Source organism: Aotus nancymaae, unplaced genomic scaffold (genome assembly GCF_030222135.1).
Source record: "Aotus nancymaae isolate 86718 unplaced genomic scaffold, 86718_ANA_hifiasm-v0.15.2.pri h1tg000193l, whole genome shotgun sequence".
NCBI lineage: Eukaryota > Metazoa > Chordata > Mammalia > Primates > Aotidae > Aotus > Aotus nancymaae.
Window position 1 is genome coordinate 988,837 of NW_026988608.1, and position 18,201 is coordinate 1,007,037.

Genomic DNA, 18,201 nt, shown 5'->3' on the forward strand with positions numbered 1-18,201 from the left:
GGTAGGCGAATCACCTCAGGTTAGGAGTTCAAGACCAGCCTGGCCAACATGGCAAAACCCCGTCTCTACTAAAAATACAAAAAAATTAGGCAGGTGGAGTGGCGCGTGCCTGTAGTCCCAACTACTCAGGAGGCTGAGGCAGGAGAATCGCCTGAATCCAGGAGGCCAAGGTTGCAGTGAGCCAAGATCATGCCACCGCACTCCAGCCTGGGTGACAGAGCAAGACTCCATCGCAAATATTCAGCAATTCAGCAATGTGGCAGCATATAAGATCAACACACAAACAAGTGTTGTTTCTATACGCTAACAATGAACAATCTGAAAAGAAAAGTTTTTAAAATCCCATTTACAGTATCATCAAAAAACAAAATACTTAGAAATAAACTTAGCCAAGGAGGAAAAGACATGTACACTGAAAACCACAAAATGTTGCTGAAGAAACATTAAGTAGGAATCCATTCCGTGTTCACAAACTAGAATTAGTATTAAGACGCTGAGACTACCCAAAGAGATCTGCAGATTCAACTGACATCAAAATCCCAACGACCGTTTTTGCAGAAATAGAAAAGCCCATGCTAAAATTCGTATGAATCTCAAAGGACCCCGAATAGCCAAACATAGTCTTGAAAAAGAACAAACTGGAGACCCCACACTTCTTTACGTGGAACTTAACTCGAGCTGCCCAAGACCGTGGGAACCCACCTCTTGCATCGGCATGACCTGGATGTGGACCTGGAGTCAAAGGAGATCATTTTGGAGCTTGAAGATTTGGCTGCCCGGCTGGATTCTGGACTTGCATGGCCCCTTTGCTTTGGCCAACGTCTCCCATTTGGAATGGCTGTATTTACCCAATACCTGCACCCCCACTGTATCTAGGAAGTAACTAGCTTTGCTTTTGATTCTGCAGGCTCACAGGTGGAAGGGACTTGCCTTCTCTCAGATGAGACTTTGGACTGTGGACTTTTGGGTTAATGCTGCAATGAGGTGAGACTCCGGGAGGCTGCTGGGAAGGCATGGTTGGTGTTGAAATGTGAGGACATGAGGTCTGGAGGGGTTGTCCCCACCCAAATCTCAACTTGAATTGTATCTCCCGGAATTCCCACATGTTGTGGGAGGAACCCAGGGGGAGGTAACTGAATATGGAGGCTGGTCTGTCCTGTACCAGTCTCATGATCGTGAATAAGTCTCAGGAGACCTGATGGGTTTATCAGAGGTTTCTGCTTTTGCTTGTCTCTCGTTTTCTCTTGCCACTGCCATGGAAGAAGTGCCTTTCGCCTCCTATCATGATTCTGAGGCCTCCCCAGGCATGTGGAACTGTAAATCCAATTAAACCTTCTTCTTCCCAGTTTCGGGTATATCTTTATCATCAGCACGAAAACGGACTAATACAATTCCCAAAAGAATGAAATCAGGAACTGAAACAGGTATTTGTATACCCACAGTCAGCCGAAAGGTAGAAGAAACCCAAGTGTCCATCCACGGATAAATGGATAAAACACGGTCCATCCACACAATTCAGACTTAAGAAGGAAGGGTATTCTGGCCATGCAACAATCTTGAGAACAAGATGCTGAGGAAGGAAAATAAGCCAAACTCAAATGACAAAAGCCATATGATCCCACCCACACGAGGCACCTGGAGTCACCGGATTCCTGGAGACAGAACGCAGAACGTTGGTGACAAAGGAGCTGGGGGCGGACGGGGGCTCAGTGTTGAACAAGGACAGAGGAGCAGTTTCACAAGATAAAAAGACCCCTGGAGATGGACGGCAGTGATGGTTACGCCACGTTATGAAAGCATTTAATACCACTGAATTGCACCCTTCAACGTGGTTGAGACGGAAAATTTCATACCTGTTTTACCACATTAAAAAGGCAGGGGTGATCTCCATAGCCACAGCTCCACGCAAGCAGCTGAGCCACACACTGCGGCTCTAACGTCTGAGAGCTGCACTTCACTCACCTCATACAAACGAAAAACAGGGAGTCCTGAGCCCAGCAGTAGTAAACACGCATCCCACAGGCTCGCCCACGTGAAACCGAAACAGAAACTGAAACGGAAATGAAAATCGACAGTAAATCTCAGAACTGCCCAAAAGGCCCAGGGTCACTATGTGCACCACAGACCCACAACACGCACCGACACGCAGAGCCGCCGCATGTACCATAGACCCACAACACACACCGACACGCAGAGCCGCCACGTGCACCACAGACCCACAACACACACCGACACGCAGAGCCGCCGCGTGTACCACAGACCCACAACACACACCGACACGCAGAGCCGCCGCGTGTACCACAGACCCACAACACACACCGACACGCAGAGCCGCCGCGTGCACCACAGACCCACAACACACACCGACACGCACAGCCGCCGCGTGTACCACATACCCACGACACACACCGACACGCAGAGCTGCCGCGTGCACCACAGACCCACGACACACACCGACACGCAGAGCCGCCGCGTGTACCACAGACCCACGACACACCGACACGCAGAGCCGCCGCGTGCACCACAGACCCACAACACACACCGACACGCAGAGCCGCCGTGTGCACCACAGACCCACAACACACACCGATACGCAGAGCCGCCGCGTGTGCCACAGACCCACAACACACACTGACACGCAGAGCCGCCGCGTGTGCCATAGACCCACAACACACACCGACACGCAGAGCCGCCGCATGCACCACAGACCCACAACACCGACACGCAGAGCCGCCGCGTGCACCACAGACCCACAACACACACCGACACGCAGAGCCGCCATGTGCACCACAGGCCCACAACACACACCGACACGCAGAGCCGCCGCGTGTACCACAGACCCACAACACACACCGACACGCAGAGCCGCCGCGTGTACCACAGACCCACGACACACACCAACACGCAGAGTCACTGTGTGTACCACAGCCGCGCCGCGCACACCGACACCGAGTCACTGCGTGTACCACAGACCCACAGCACACATCGACACCCAGAGTCATTACATATACCACAGCCCCACAATACACACCGAAGGACAAAATGCTGGAAACGAGTAATGAGCAGACACACGCAACACACATAGACGTTAATACAATTTTTTTAAATGCTCTGCATATAAAAATATCCCCATCTAACATGTAACACTATTTTTCAACTTTCCTAATGCATTCCTGAAAATGTGTAAGAAACTATACAATTTCTTAAAATTCACAACTGAAATGAAAATATCATATCCTGATATTTCCCTCAAATTTTATCCCACTGAATGTAAGGACTTTCACAACAAACCACAATATCCTCGATGAAGAAAATCTGGGCATAGCAAGTTCCCACTGTAAGGGCGTTATTTAAACCTTACACCCACCACCTGCAGGAATGGGGGACACGCCTGAGTCCTTGTGGAGGAGTGCAGAGACCACATCCAGACACCCCAACACATCTCCTCAGCCTTGCTGAGAAGACGGAGAGGACAGCCTCAGAAACACCTGAGGATAGAAAAGGTTCTGTCACTTATGGGTTCAAATTGCTAGAAAATAAACCCTCAGCCAGCAAAACAGAAGCAAGTACACGTGTGCACACGCACACACGCACACGTACAGGGGCCCACAAACACATGCGTACACACACACACATAGACGGGCCCACAAACACACATGCATGAGCACACTCACAAACACATGCATACACACGCACACACACATAGAGGAGACTGCACACAAATACACATGCATGCTCACACTCATGCACAAACACATGGACACACATGCACACACATACAGGAGCCCACACACAAACGCACATGCATGCACACACTCATGCACAAACACATGGACATACATGCACACATACAGGAGCCCACACACAAACGCACATGCATGCACACAGAAACGCATACACACATAAACACGTACACACATACAGGAGCCCACACACATTCATACTCACAAACACATGCACATACATGCATACGTGCACAAACACGTACGGGAACCCACACATATACATACATGCACACTCACAGAAACAGGTACATGCATATAGACACACGTACACCCATAAAGGAGCCCACCACACACACATGGATGCATGCTCACACACAAACACATGCACACACATGCACACACGTACAGGAGCCTGCATGCAAACACATGGATGTGCACACACACGTACACACAAACATGCACACACATGCATACACATGCACAAACACACAAGCACATGCATACACATGCACACACGTACAGGAGCCTGCATGCAAACACATGGATGTGCATACACACATACACACAAAAACACATACACACACATGCGTACACATGCACACATGTACAGGAGCCTGCATGCAAACACATGGATGTGCACACATACATACACACAAAAACACATACACACATGCGTACACATGCACACACGTACAGGAGCCTGCACCCACATGCATGCACACACAAACACATGCGTACACATGCATGCACATGCACACGTGCAGGAGCCCACACACGTGTGCAAACACATGCACACACGTGCATACACACATGTACACCTGTAGAGGAGTCCACACACACATGCATGCACAAACACATGTGCACACACACACGTACAGGAGCCCACATACAAACGCATGTACACTCACACATGCACACACGTACAGAAACCGGCACACACATGCACATTCAGGAGCCCAAATACAAATGTACACATATGCACACTCACAAGCACACAAACATGCACACATCTGCACACTTGGGTGCCCTCTTCTGCCGAGATCAAAGACAAAAATGACATTTTTAATGTACATATTCCAGAAGCTTTCATAAACTTAGACCCTGTCTACCACAACGCCCTATAATTGAGGACCATTCATCCTGCCCAAACTGGTCTTTGCTGGGCCAGGCTGCCACGTTGCCACACTACGTCCATGTGGCTGTCCCACTGGGTGATGGCCGCAAATCAGACTGACTGGACTCTTTCCCAGGAGTAGTTCCGGCCAGGACTCTTTGGAGGTACAGCCCATGTTTGGTTAATGTAGTTATTTTTAAAATGACTGAAGAAAGAATAAAAGATAAACACACAAACTAGGTCTTGAAGAAATGCTCAAATTTCATCCCACAGCCCAACCAGCTCTTCTCAACAGTTTTCTCAACAGAAAAAGAAGCACACACCTTCTTTTTCTGTTAAGCACCCAAATATTCTCTTGGTCTCAAAGAAGATACAAAAACTATAAAAATATGGAAAATGTTAAAAAAAAAAAAAGAAAACTAATTCCTTTCAAATGTGGAACTCTATTTCTGGGAGTAAAACCTAAAAGAAAGTAAGTCCAAAGAGCAACAAAGCTCCGTAAAAACAGAAGTTCATGATAGCATCATTTATAAGAGAATTAACAATTAGAATCCTGCAGGAGGCTCCTCAATACAGAAAGCTACACGGGCATCCACGGACGAAAAGAAGAGCGGAACATCACAAACGAATGTATGGACGAAAAAACGTGATGTGGGGATAGACAGGGTGCCAGTGACAAACACCACAGTGTAGGTGAGGACGGCAGTGAACTACACACTCACCAACACACACCACAATGTAGGTCAGGACGGCAGTGAACTACACACTCAGCAACACACACCACAGTGTAGGTCAGGACGGCAGTGAACTACACACTCAATAACACACACCGCAGTGTAGGTCAGGATGGCAGGAAACTACACACTCAGCAACACACACCACAGCGTAGGTCAGGACGGCAGTGAACTACACACTCACCAACACACACACAATGTAGGTCAGGATGGCAGTGAACTACACACTCACCAACACATACCGCAGTGTAGGTCAGGAGGGCAGTGAACTACACACTCAGCAACACACACTTCAATGTAGGTGAGGACGGCAGTGAACTACACACTCAGCAACACACACCACAGTGTAGGTCAGGACGGCAGTGAACTACACACTCACCAACACACACCACAGTGTAGGTCAGGATGGCAGTAAACTACACACTCAGCAACACACACCGCAATGTAGGTCAGGACGGCAGTGAAGTACACACTCACCAACACACACCACAGTGTAGGTCAGGACGGCAGTGAACTACACACTCACCAACACACACCACAGTGTAGGTCAGGACGGCAGTGAACCACACACTCAGCAACACACACCAGTGTAGGTCAGGACGGCAGTGAACCACACACTCAGCAACACACACCACAGTGTAGGTCAGGACGGCAGTGAACCACACACTCACCAACACACACCACAGTGTAGGTCAGGATGGCAGTAAACTACACACTCAGCAACACACACGACAGCGTAGGTCAGGACGGCAGTGAACCACACACTCAGCAACACACACCACAGCGTAGGTCAGGACGGCAGTGAACTACACACTCAGCAACACACACCACAGTGTAGGTCAGGACGGCAGTGAACTACACACTCACCAACACACACCACAGTGTAGGTCAGGATGGCAGTAAACTACACACTCAGCAACACACACCGCAATGTAGGTCAGGACGGCAGTGAAGTACACACTCACCAACACACACCACAGTGTAGGTCAGGACGGCAGTGAACTACACACTCACCAACACACACCACAGTGTAGGTCAGGACGGCAGTGAACCACACACTCAGCAACACACACCAGTGTAGGTCAGGACGGCAGTGAACTACACACTCAGCAACACACACCACAGTGTAGGTCAGGATGACAGTAAACTACACACTCAGCAACACACACCACAGCGTAGGTCAGGACGGCAGTGAACTACACACTCAGCAACACACACCACAGTGTAGGTCAGGACGGCAATGAACTACACACTCAGCAACACACACCACAGTGTAGGTCAGGACGGCAGTGAACTACACACTCAGCAACACACACCACAGTGTAGGTCAGGATGACAGTAAACTACACACTCAGCAACACACACCACAGCGTAGGTCAGGACGGCAGTGAACCACACACTCAGCAACACACACCACAGCGTAGGTCAGGACGGCAGTGAACTACACACTCAGCAACACACACCACAGTGTAGGTCAGGACGGCAGTGAACTACACACTCAGCAACACACACCGCAATGTAGGTCAGGACGGCAGTGAACTACACACTCAGCAACACACACCGCAATGTAGGTCAGGACGGCAGTGAACTACACACTCACCAACACACACCACAGTGTAGGTCAGGACGGCAGTGAACTACACACTCAGCAACACACACCAGTGTAGGTCAGGACGGCAGTGAACCACACACTCACCAACACACACCACAGTGTAGGTCAGGATGGCAGTAAACTACACACTCAGCAACACACACCACAGCGTAGGTCAGGACGGCAGTGAACCACACACTCAGCAACACACACCACAGCGTAGGTCAGGACGGCAGTGAACTACACACTCAGCAACACACACCACAGTGTAGGTCAGGACGGCAGTGAACTACACACTCACCAACACACACCACAGTGTAGGTCAGGACGGCAGTGAACCACACACTCAGCAACACACACCAGTGTAGGTCAGGACGGCAGTGAACCACAAACTCAGCAACACACACCACAGTGTAGGTCAGGATGGCAGTAAACTACACACTCAGCAACACACACCACAGCGTAGGTCAGGACGGCAGTGAACCACACACTCAGCAACACACACCACAGCGTAGGTCAGGACGGCAGTGAACTACACACTCAGCAACACACACCACAGTGTAGGTCAGGACGGCAGTGAACTACACACTCACCAACACACACCACAGTGTAGGTCAGGACGGCAGTGAACTACACACTCAGCAACACACACCGCAATGTAGGTCAGGACGGCAGTGAACTACACATTCACCAACACACACCACAGTGTAGGTCAGGACGGCAGTGAACTACACACTCAGCAACACACACCAGTGTAGGTCAGGACGGCAGTGAACCACACACTCACCAACACACACCACAGTGTAGGTCAGGATGGCAGTAAACTACACACTCAGCAACACACACCACAGCGTAGGTCAGGACGGCAGTGAACCACACACTCAGCAACACACACCACAGCGTAGGTCAGGACGGCAGTGAACTACACACTCAGCAACACACACCACAGTGTAGGTCAGGACGGCAGTGAACTACACACTCAGCAACACACACCACAGTGTAGGTCAGGACGGCAGTGAACTACACACTCAGCAACACACACCGCAATGTAGGTCAGGACGGCAGTGAACTACACACTCAGCAACACACACCGCAATGTAGGTCAGGACGGCAGTGAACTACACACTCAGCAACACACACCGCAATGTAGGTCAGGACGGCAGTGAACTACACACTCACCAACACACACCACAGTGTAGGTCAGGACGGCAGTGAACTACACACTCAGCAACACACACCACAGCGTAGGTCAGGACGGCAGTGAACTACACACTCACCAACACACACACACTGTAGGTCAGGACGGCAGTGAACTACACACTCACCAACACATACCGCAGTGTAGGTCAGGAGGGCAGTGAACTACACACTCAGCAACACACACTCCAGTGTAGGTGAGGACGGCAGTGAACTACACACTCAGCAACACACACCGCAATGTAGGTCAGGACGGCAGTGAACTACACACTCAGCAACACACACCACAGTGTAGGTCAGGACGGCAGTGAACTACACACTCAGCAACACACACCACAGCGTAGGTCAGGACGGCAGTGAACTACACACTCACCAACACACACACACTGTAGGTCAGGACGGCAGTGAACTACACACTCACCAACACATACCGCAGTGTAGGTCAGGAGGGCAGTGAACTACACACTCAGCAACACACACTCCAGTGTAGGTGAGGACGGCAGTGAACTACACACTCAGCAACACACACCACAGTGTAGGTCAGGACGGCAGTGAACTACACACTCACCAACACACACCACAGTGTAGGTCAGGACGGCAGTAAACTACACACTCACCAACACACACCGCAATGTAGGTCAGGACGGCAGTGAACTACACACTCAGCAACACACACCGCAATGTAGGTCAGGACGGCAGTGAACTACACACTCACCAACACACACCACAGTGTAGGTCAGGACGGCAGTGAACTACACACTCAGCAACACACACCACAGCGTAGGTCAGGACGGCAGTGAACTACACACTCACCAACACACACACACTGTAGGTCAGGACGGCAGTGAACTACACACTCACCAACACATACCGCAGTGTAGGTCAGGAGGGCAGTGAACTACACACTCAGCAACACACACTCCAGTGTAGGTGAGGACGGCAGTGAACTACACACTCAGCAACACACACCACAGTGTAGGTCAGGACGGCAGTGAACTACACACTCAGCAACACACACCACAGCGTAGGTCAGGACGGCAGTGAACTACACACTCACCAACACACACCGCAATGTAGGTCAGGACGGCAGTGAACTACACACTCACCAACACACACCACAGTGTAGGCCAGGACGGCAGTAAACTACACACTCAGCAACACACACCACAGTGTAGGTCAGGACGGCAGTGAACCACACACTCAGCAACACACACCACAGTGTAGGTCAGGACGGCAGTAAACTACACACTCAGCAACACACACCACAGTGTACGTCAGGATGGCAGTGAACTACACACTCACCAACACACACATAATGTAGGTCAGGACGGCAGTGAACTACACACTCAGCAACACACACCACAGTGTAGGTCAGGACGGCAGTAAACTACACACTCAGCAACACACACCACAGTGTACGTCAGGACGGCAGTGAACTACACACTCACCAACACACACACAATGTAGGTCAGGATGGCAGTGAACTACACACTCAGCAACACACACCACACTGTAGGTCAGGACGGCAGTGAACTACACATTCACCAACAGACACCGCAGTGTAGGTCAGGACGGCAGTAAACTACACACTCAACAACACACAACACAGTGTAGGTCAGGACGGCAGTGAACCACATACTCAGCAACACACACCACAGTGTAGGTCAGGACGGCAGTAAACTACACACTCACCAACACACACCACAGTGTACGTCAGGATGGCAGTGAACTACACACTCACCAACACACACACAATGTAGGTCAGGACGGCAGTGAACTACACACTCAGCAACACACACCACAGTGTAGGTCAGGACGGCAGTAAACTACACACTCAGCAACACACACCACAGTGTACGTCAGGACGGCAGTGAACTACACACTCACCAACACACACACAATGTAGGTCAGGATGGCAGTGAACTACACACTCACCAACACACACCACAGTGTAGGTCAGGACGGCAGTGAACTACACACTCAGCAACACACACCACACTGTAGGTCAGGACGGCAGTGAACTACACACTCAGCAACACACACCGCAGTGTAGGTCAGGACGGCAGTGAACTACACACTCACCAACACACACACAATGTAGGTCAGGATGGCAGTGAACTACACACTCACCAACACACACCACAGTGTAGGTCAGGACGGCAGTGAACTACACACTCAGCAACACACACCACACTGTAGGTCAGGACGGCAGTGAACTACACACTCAGCAACACACACCACAATGTAGGTCAGGACGGCAGTGAACTACACACTCAGCAACACACACCGCAGTGTAGGTCAGGACGGCAGTGAACTACACACTCACCAACACACACCGCAGTGTAGGTCAGGACGGCAGTGAACTACACACTCACCAACACACACCACAGTGTAGATCAGGACGGCAGTGAACTACACACTCAGCAACACACACCACAATGTAGGTCAGGACGGCAGTGAACTACACACTCAGCAACACACACTGCAGTGTATGTCAGGACGGCAGTGAACTACACACTCAGCAACACATACCACAATGTAGGTCAGGACGGCAGTGAACTACACACTCACCAACACACACACAATGTAGGTCAGGACGGCAGTGACCTACACACTCAGCAACACACACTGCAGTGTATGTCAGGACGGCAGTGAACTACACACTCAGCAACACACACCACAGTGTAGATCAGGACGGCAGTGAACTACACACTCAGCAACACACACCACAATGTAGGTCAGGACGGCAGTGAACTACACACTCAGCAACACACACCGCAATGTAGGTCAGGACGGCAGTGAACTACACACTCACCAACACACACCACAGTGTAGGTCAGGACGGCAGTAAACTACACACTCACCAACACACACCGCAATGTAGGTCAGGACGGCAGTGAACTACACACTCACCAACACACACCACAGTGTAGGCCAGGACGGCAGTAAACTACACACTCAGCAACACACACCACAGTGTAGGTCAGGACGGCAGTGAACTACACACTCAGCAACACACACCACAGTGTAGGTCAGGACGGCAGTAAACTACACACTCAGCAACACACACCACAGTGTACGTCAGGATGGCAGTGAACTACACACTCACCAACACACACCACAGTGTAGGTCAGGACGGCAGTAAACTACACACTCACCAACACACACCGCAATGTAGGTCAGGACGGCAGTGAACTACACACTCAGCAACACACACTGCAGTGTATGTCAGGACGGCAGTGAACTACACACTCAGCAACACATACCACAATGTAGGTCAGGACGGCAGTGAACTACACACTCACCAACACACACACAATGTAGGTCAGGACGGCAGTGACCTACACACTCAGCAACACACACTGCAGTGTATGTCAGGACGGCAGTGAACTACACACTCAGCAACACACACCACAGTGTAGATCAGGACGGCAGTGAACTACACACTCAGCAACACACACCACAATGTAGGTCAGGACGGCAGTGAACTACACACTCAGCAACACACACCGCAATGTAGGTCAGGACGGCAGTGAACTACACACTCACCAACACACACCACAGTGTAGGTCAGGACGGCAGTAAACTACACACTCAGCAACACACACCACAGTGTAGGTCAGGACGGCAGTGAACTACACACTCAGCAACACACACCACAGTGTAGGTCAGGACGGCAGTAAACTACACACTCAGCAACACACACCACAGTGTACGTCAGGATGGCAGTGAACTACACACTCACCAACACACACATAATGTAGGTCAGGACGGCAGTGAACTACACACTCACCAACACACACATAATGTAGGTCAGGACGGCAGTGAACTACACACTCACCAACACACACCACAGTGTAGGTCAGGACGGCAGTAAACTACACACTCACCAACACACACCGCAATGTAGGTCAGGACGGCAGTGAACTACACACTCAGCAACACACACTGCAGTGTATGTCAGGACGGCAGTGAACTACACACTCAGCAACACATACCACAATGTAGGTCAGGACGGCAGTGAACTACACACTCACCAACACACACACAATGTAGGTCAGGACGGCAGTGACCTACACACTCAGCAACACACACTGCAGTGTATGTCAGGACGGCAGTGAACTACACACTCAGCAACACACACCACAGTGTAGATCAGGACGGCAGTGAACTACACACTCAGCAACACACACCACAATGTAGGTCAGGACGGCAGTGAACTACACACTCAGCAACACACACCGCAATGTAGGTCAGGACGGCAGTGAACTACACACTCACCAACACACACCACAGTGTAGGTCAGGACGGCAGTAAACTACACACTCAGCAACACACACCACAGTGTAGGTCAGGACGGCAGTGAACTACACACTCAGCAACACACACCACAGTGTAGGTCAGGACGGCAGTAAACTACACACTCAGCAACACACACCACAGTGTACGTCAGGATGGCAGTGAACTACACACTCACCAACACACACATAATGTAGGTCAGGACGGCAGTGAACTACACACTCACCAACACACACATAATGTAGGTCAGGACGGCAGTGAACTACACACTCACCAACACACACCACAGTGTAGGTCAGGACGGCAGTAAACTACACACTCACCAACACACACCGCAATGTAGGTCAGGACGGCAGTGAACTACACACTCAGCAACACACACTGCAGTGTATGTCAGGACGGCAGTGAACTACACACTCAGCAACACATACCACAATGTAGGTCAGGACGGCAGTGAACTACACACTCACCAACACACACACAATGTAGGTCAGGACGGCAGTGACCTACACACTCAGCAACACACACTGCAGTGTATGTCAGGACGGCAGTGAACTACACACTCAGCAACACACACCACAGTGTAGATCAGGACGGCAGTGAACTACACACTCAGCAACACACACCACAATGTAGGTCAGGACGGCAGTGAACTACACACTCAGCAACACACACCGCAATGTAGGTCAGGACGGCAGTGAACTACACACTCACCAACACACACCACAGTGTAGGTCAGGACGGCAGTAAACTACACACTCAGCAACACACACCACAGTGTAGGTCAGGACGGCAGTGAACTACACACTCAGCAACACACACCACAGTGTAGGTCAGGACGGCAGTAAACTACACACTCAGCAACACACACCACAGTGTACGTCAGGATGGCAGTGAACTACACACTCACCAACACACACATAATGTAGGTCAGGACGGCAGTGAACTACACACTCAGCAACACACACCACAGTGTAGGTCAGGACGGCAGTGAACTACACACTCAGCAACACACACCACAGCGTAGGTCAAGACGGCAGTGAACTACACACTCAGCAACACACACCACAGTGTAGGTCAGGACGGCAGTGAACCACATACTCAGCAACACACACCACAGTGTAGGTCAGGACGGCAGTAAACTACACACTCACCAACACACACCACAGTGTACGTCAGGACGGCAGTGAACTACACACTCACCAACACACACACAATGTAGGTCAGGACGGCAGTGAACTACACACTCAGCAACACACACCACAGTGTACGTCAGGATGGCAGTGAACTACACACTCAGCAACACACACCACAGTGTACGTCAGGACGGCAGTGAACTACACACTCACCAACACACACACAATGTAGGTCAGGATGGCAGTGAACTACACACTCAGTAACACACACCACACTGTAGGTCAGGACGGCAGTGAACTACACATTCACCAACAGACACCGCAGTGTAGGTCAGGACGGCAGTAAACTACACACTCACCAACACACACCGCAATGTAGGTCAGGACGGCAGTGAACTACACACTCACCAACACACACCACAGTGTAGGTCAGGACGGCAGTGAACCACATACTCAGCAACACACACCACAGTGTAGGTCAGGACGGCAGTAAACTACACACTCAGCAACACACACCACAGTGTACGTCAGGACGGCAGTGAACTACACACTCACCAACACACACACAATGTAGGTCAGGATGGCAGTGAACTACACACTCAGCAACACACACCACACTGTAGGTCAGGACGGCAGTGAACTACACATTCACCAACAGACACCACAGTGTACGTCAGGACGGCAGTGAACTACACACTCACCAACACACACATAATGTAGGTCAGGACGGCAGTGAACTACACACTCACCAACACACACATAATGTAGGTCAGGACGGCAGTGAACTACACACTCACCAACACACACCACAGTGTAGGTCAGGACGGCAGTAAACTACACACTCACCAACACACACCGCAATGTAGGTCAGGACGGCAGTGAACTACACACTCACCAACACACACCACAGTGTAGGTCAGGACGGCAGTAAACTACACACTCAGCAACACACACCACAGTGTAGGTCAGGACGGCAGTGAACTACACACTCAGCAACACACACCACAGTGTAGGTCAGGACGGCAGTAAACTACACACTCAGCAACACACACCACAGTGTACGTCAGGATGGCAGTGAACTACACACTCACCAACACACACATAATGTAGGTCAGGACGGCAGTGAACTACACACTCAGCAACACACACCACAGTGTAGGTCAGGACGGCAGTGAACTACACACTCAGCAACACACACCACAGCGTAGGTCAGGACGGCAGTGAACTACACACTCAGCAACACACACCACAGTGTAGGTCAGGACGGCAGTGAACCACATACTCAGCAACACACACCACAGTGTAGGTCAGGACGGCAGTAAACTACACACTCACCAACACACACCACAGTGTACGTCAGGACGGCAGTGAACTACACACTCACCAACACACACACAATGTAGGTCAGGACGGCAGTGAACTACACACTCAGCAACACACACCACAGTGTACGTCAGGATGGCAGTGAACTACACACTCAGCAACACACACCACAGTGTACGTCAGGACGGCAGTGAACTACACACTCACCAACACACACACAATGTAGGTCAGGATGGCAGTGAACTACACACTCAGCAACACACACCACACTGTAGGTCAGGACGGCAGTGAACTACACATTCACCAACAGACACCGCAGTGTAGGTCAGGACGGCAGTAAACTACACACTCACCAACACACACCGCAATGTAGGTCAGGACGGCAGTGAACTACACACTCACCAACACACACCACAGTGTAGGTCAGGACGGCAGTGAACCACATACTCAGCAACACACACCACAGTGTAGGTCAGGACGGCAGTAAACTACACACTCAGCAACACACACCACAGTGTACGTCAGGACGGCAGTGAACTACACACTCACCAACACACACACAATGTAGGTCAGGATGGCAGTGAACTACACACTCAGCAACACACACCACACTGTAGGTCAGGACGGCAGTGAACTACACATTCACCAACAGACACCACAGTGTACGTCAGGACGGCAGTGAACTACACACTCACCAACACACACATAATGTAGGTCAGGACGGCAGTGAACTACACACTCACCAACACACACATAATGTAGGTCAGGACGGCAGTGAACTACACACTCACCAACACACACCACAGTGTAGGTCAGGACGGCAGTAAACTACACACTCACCAACACACACCGCAATGTAGGTCAGGACGGCAGTGAACTACACACTCACCAACACACACCACAGTGTAGGTCAGGACGGCAGTAAACTACACACTCAGCAACACACACCACAGTGTACGTCAGGACGGCAGTGAACTACACACTCACCAACACACACACAATGTAGGTCAGGATGGCAGTGAACTACACACTCAGCAACACACACCACACTGTAGGTCAGGACGGCAGTGAACTACACATTCACCAACAGACACCGCAGTGTAGGTCAGGACGGCAGTGAACTACACACTCAGTAACACACAACACAGTGTAGGTCAGGACGGCAGTGAACCACATACTCAGCAACACACACCACAGTGTAGGTCAGGACGGCAGTAAACTACACACTCACCAACACACACCACAGTGTAGGTCAGGACGGCAGTGAACTACACACTCAGCAACACACACCACAGCGTAGGTCAGGACGGCAGTGAACTACACACTCAGCAACACACACCACAGTGTAGGTCAGGACGGCAGTAAACTACACACTCACCAACACACACCACAGTGTAGGTCAGGACGGCAGTGAACTACACACTCACCAACACACACCACAGTGTAGGTCAGGACGGCAGTGAACTACACACTCAGCAACACACACCACAGTGTACGTCAGGATGGCAGTGAACTACACACTCACCAACACACACACAATGTAGGTCAGGACGGCAGTGAACTACACACTCAGCAACACACACCACAGTGTAGGTCAGGACGGCAGTAAACTACACACTCAGCAACACACACCACAGTGTACGTCAGGACGGCAGTGAACTACACACTCACCAACACACACACAATGTAGGTCAGGATGGCAGTGAACTACACACTCAGCAACATACACCACAATGTAGGTCAGGACGGCAGTGAACTACACACTCAGCAACACACACCGCAGTGTAGGTCAGGACGGCAGTGAACTACACACTCACCAACACACACCGCAGTGTAGGTCAGGACGGCAGTGAACTACACACTCACCAACACACAATGTAGGTCAGGACGGCAGTGAACTACACACTCACCAACGTACACACAATGTAGGTCAGGACGGCAGTGAACTACACACTCACCAACACACACCACAGTGTACGTCAGGACGGCAGTGAACTACACACTCACCAACACACACATAATGTAGGTCAGGACGGCAGTGAACTACACACTCACCAACACACACATAATGTAGGTCAGGACGGCAGTGAACTACACACTCACCAACACACACCACAGTGTAGGTCAGGACGGCAGTAAACTACACACTCACCAACACACACCGCAATGTAGGTCAGGACGGCAGTGAACTACACACTCACCAACACACACCACAGTGTAGGTCAGGACGGCAGTAAACTACACACTCAGCAACACACACCACAGTGTACGTCAGGACGGCAGTGAACTACACACTCACCAACACACACACAATGTAGGTCAGGATGGCAGTGAACTACACACTCAGCAACACACACCACACTGTAGGTCAGGACGGCAGTGAACTACACATTCACCAACAGACACCGCAGTGTAGGTCAGGACGGCAGTGAACTACACACTCAGTAACACACAACACAGTGTAGGTCAGGACGGCAGTGAACCACATACTCAGCAACACACACCACAGTGTAGGTCAGGACGGCAGTAAACTACACACTCACCAACACACACCACAGTGTAGGTCAGGACGGCAGTGAACTACACACTCAGCAACACACACCACAGCGTAGGTCAGGACGGCAGTGAACTACACACTCAGCAACACACACCACAGTGTAGGTCAGGACGGCAGTAAACTACACACTCACCAACACACACCACAGTGTAGGTCAGGACGGCAGTGAACTACACACTCACCAACACACACCACAGTGTAGGTCAGGACGGCAGTGAACTACACACTCAGCAACACACACCACAGTGTACGTCAGGATGGCAGTGAACTACACACTCACCAACACACACACAATGTAGGTCAGGACGGCAGTGAACTACACACTCAGCAACACACACCACAGTGTAGGTCAGGACGGCAGTAAACTACACACTCAGCAACACACACCACAGTGTACGTCAGGACGGCAGTGAACTACACACTCACCAACACACACACAATGTAGGTCAGGATGGCAGTGAACTACACACTCAGCAACATACACCACAATGTAGGTCAGGACGGCAGTGAACTACACACTCAGCA

General features: G+C 50.8%; 1 protein-coding gene across 4 annotated transcripts in view; it reads right to left on the reverse strand.

The window, feature by feature from the left end:
• INPP5A (inositol polyphosphate-5-phosphatase A) overlaps positions 1 to 18,201 on the reverse strand; it is a 252,619-nt gene that overhangs the window by 174,108 nt on the left and 60,310 nt on the right. The window contains exon 1 of one of the 4 annotated variants that reach the window (XM_012477500.3): positions 1,963 to 1,981. The exons of the other annotated variants lie outside the window; for them this stretch is intronic. The gene's annotated coding sequence lies outside the window, so the exon portion shown is untranslated. Of the gene's footprint in view, positions 1 to 1,962; positions 1,982 to 18,201 lie in introns of those variants that run through there. 4 annotated transcript variants of the gene reach the window in all.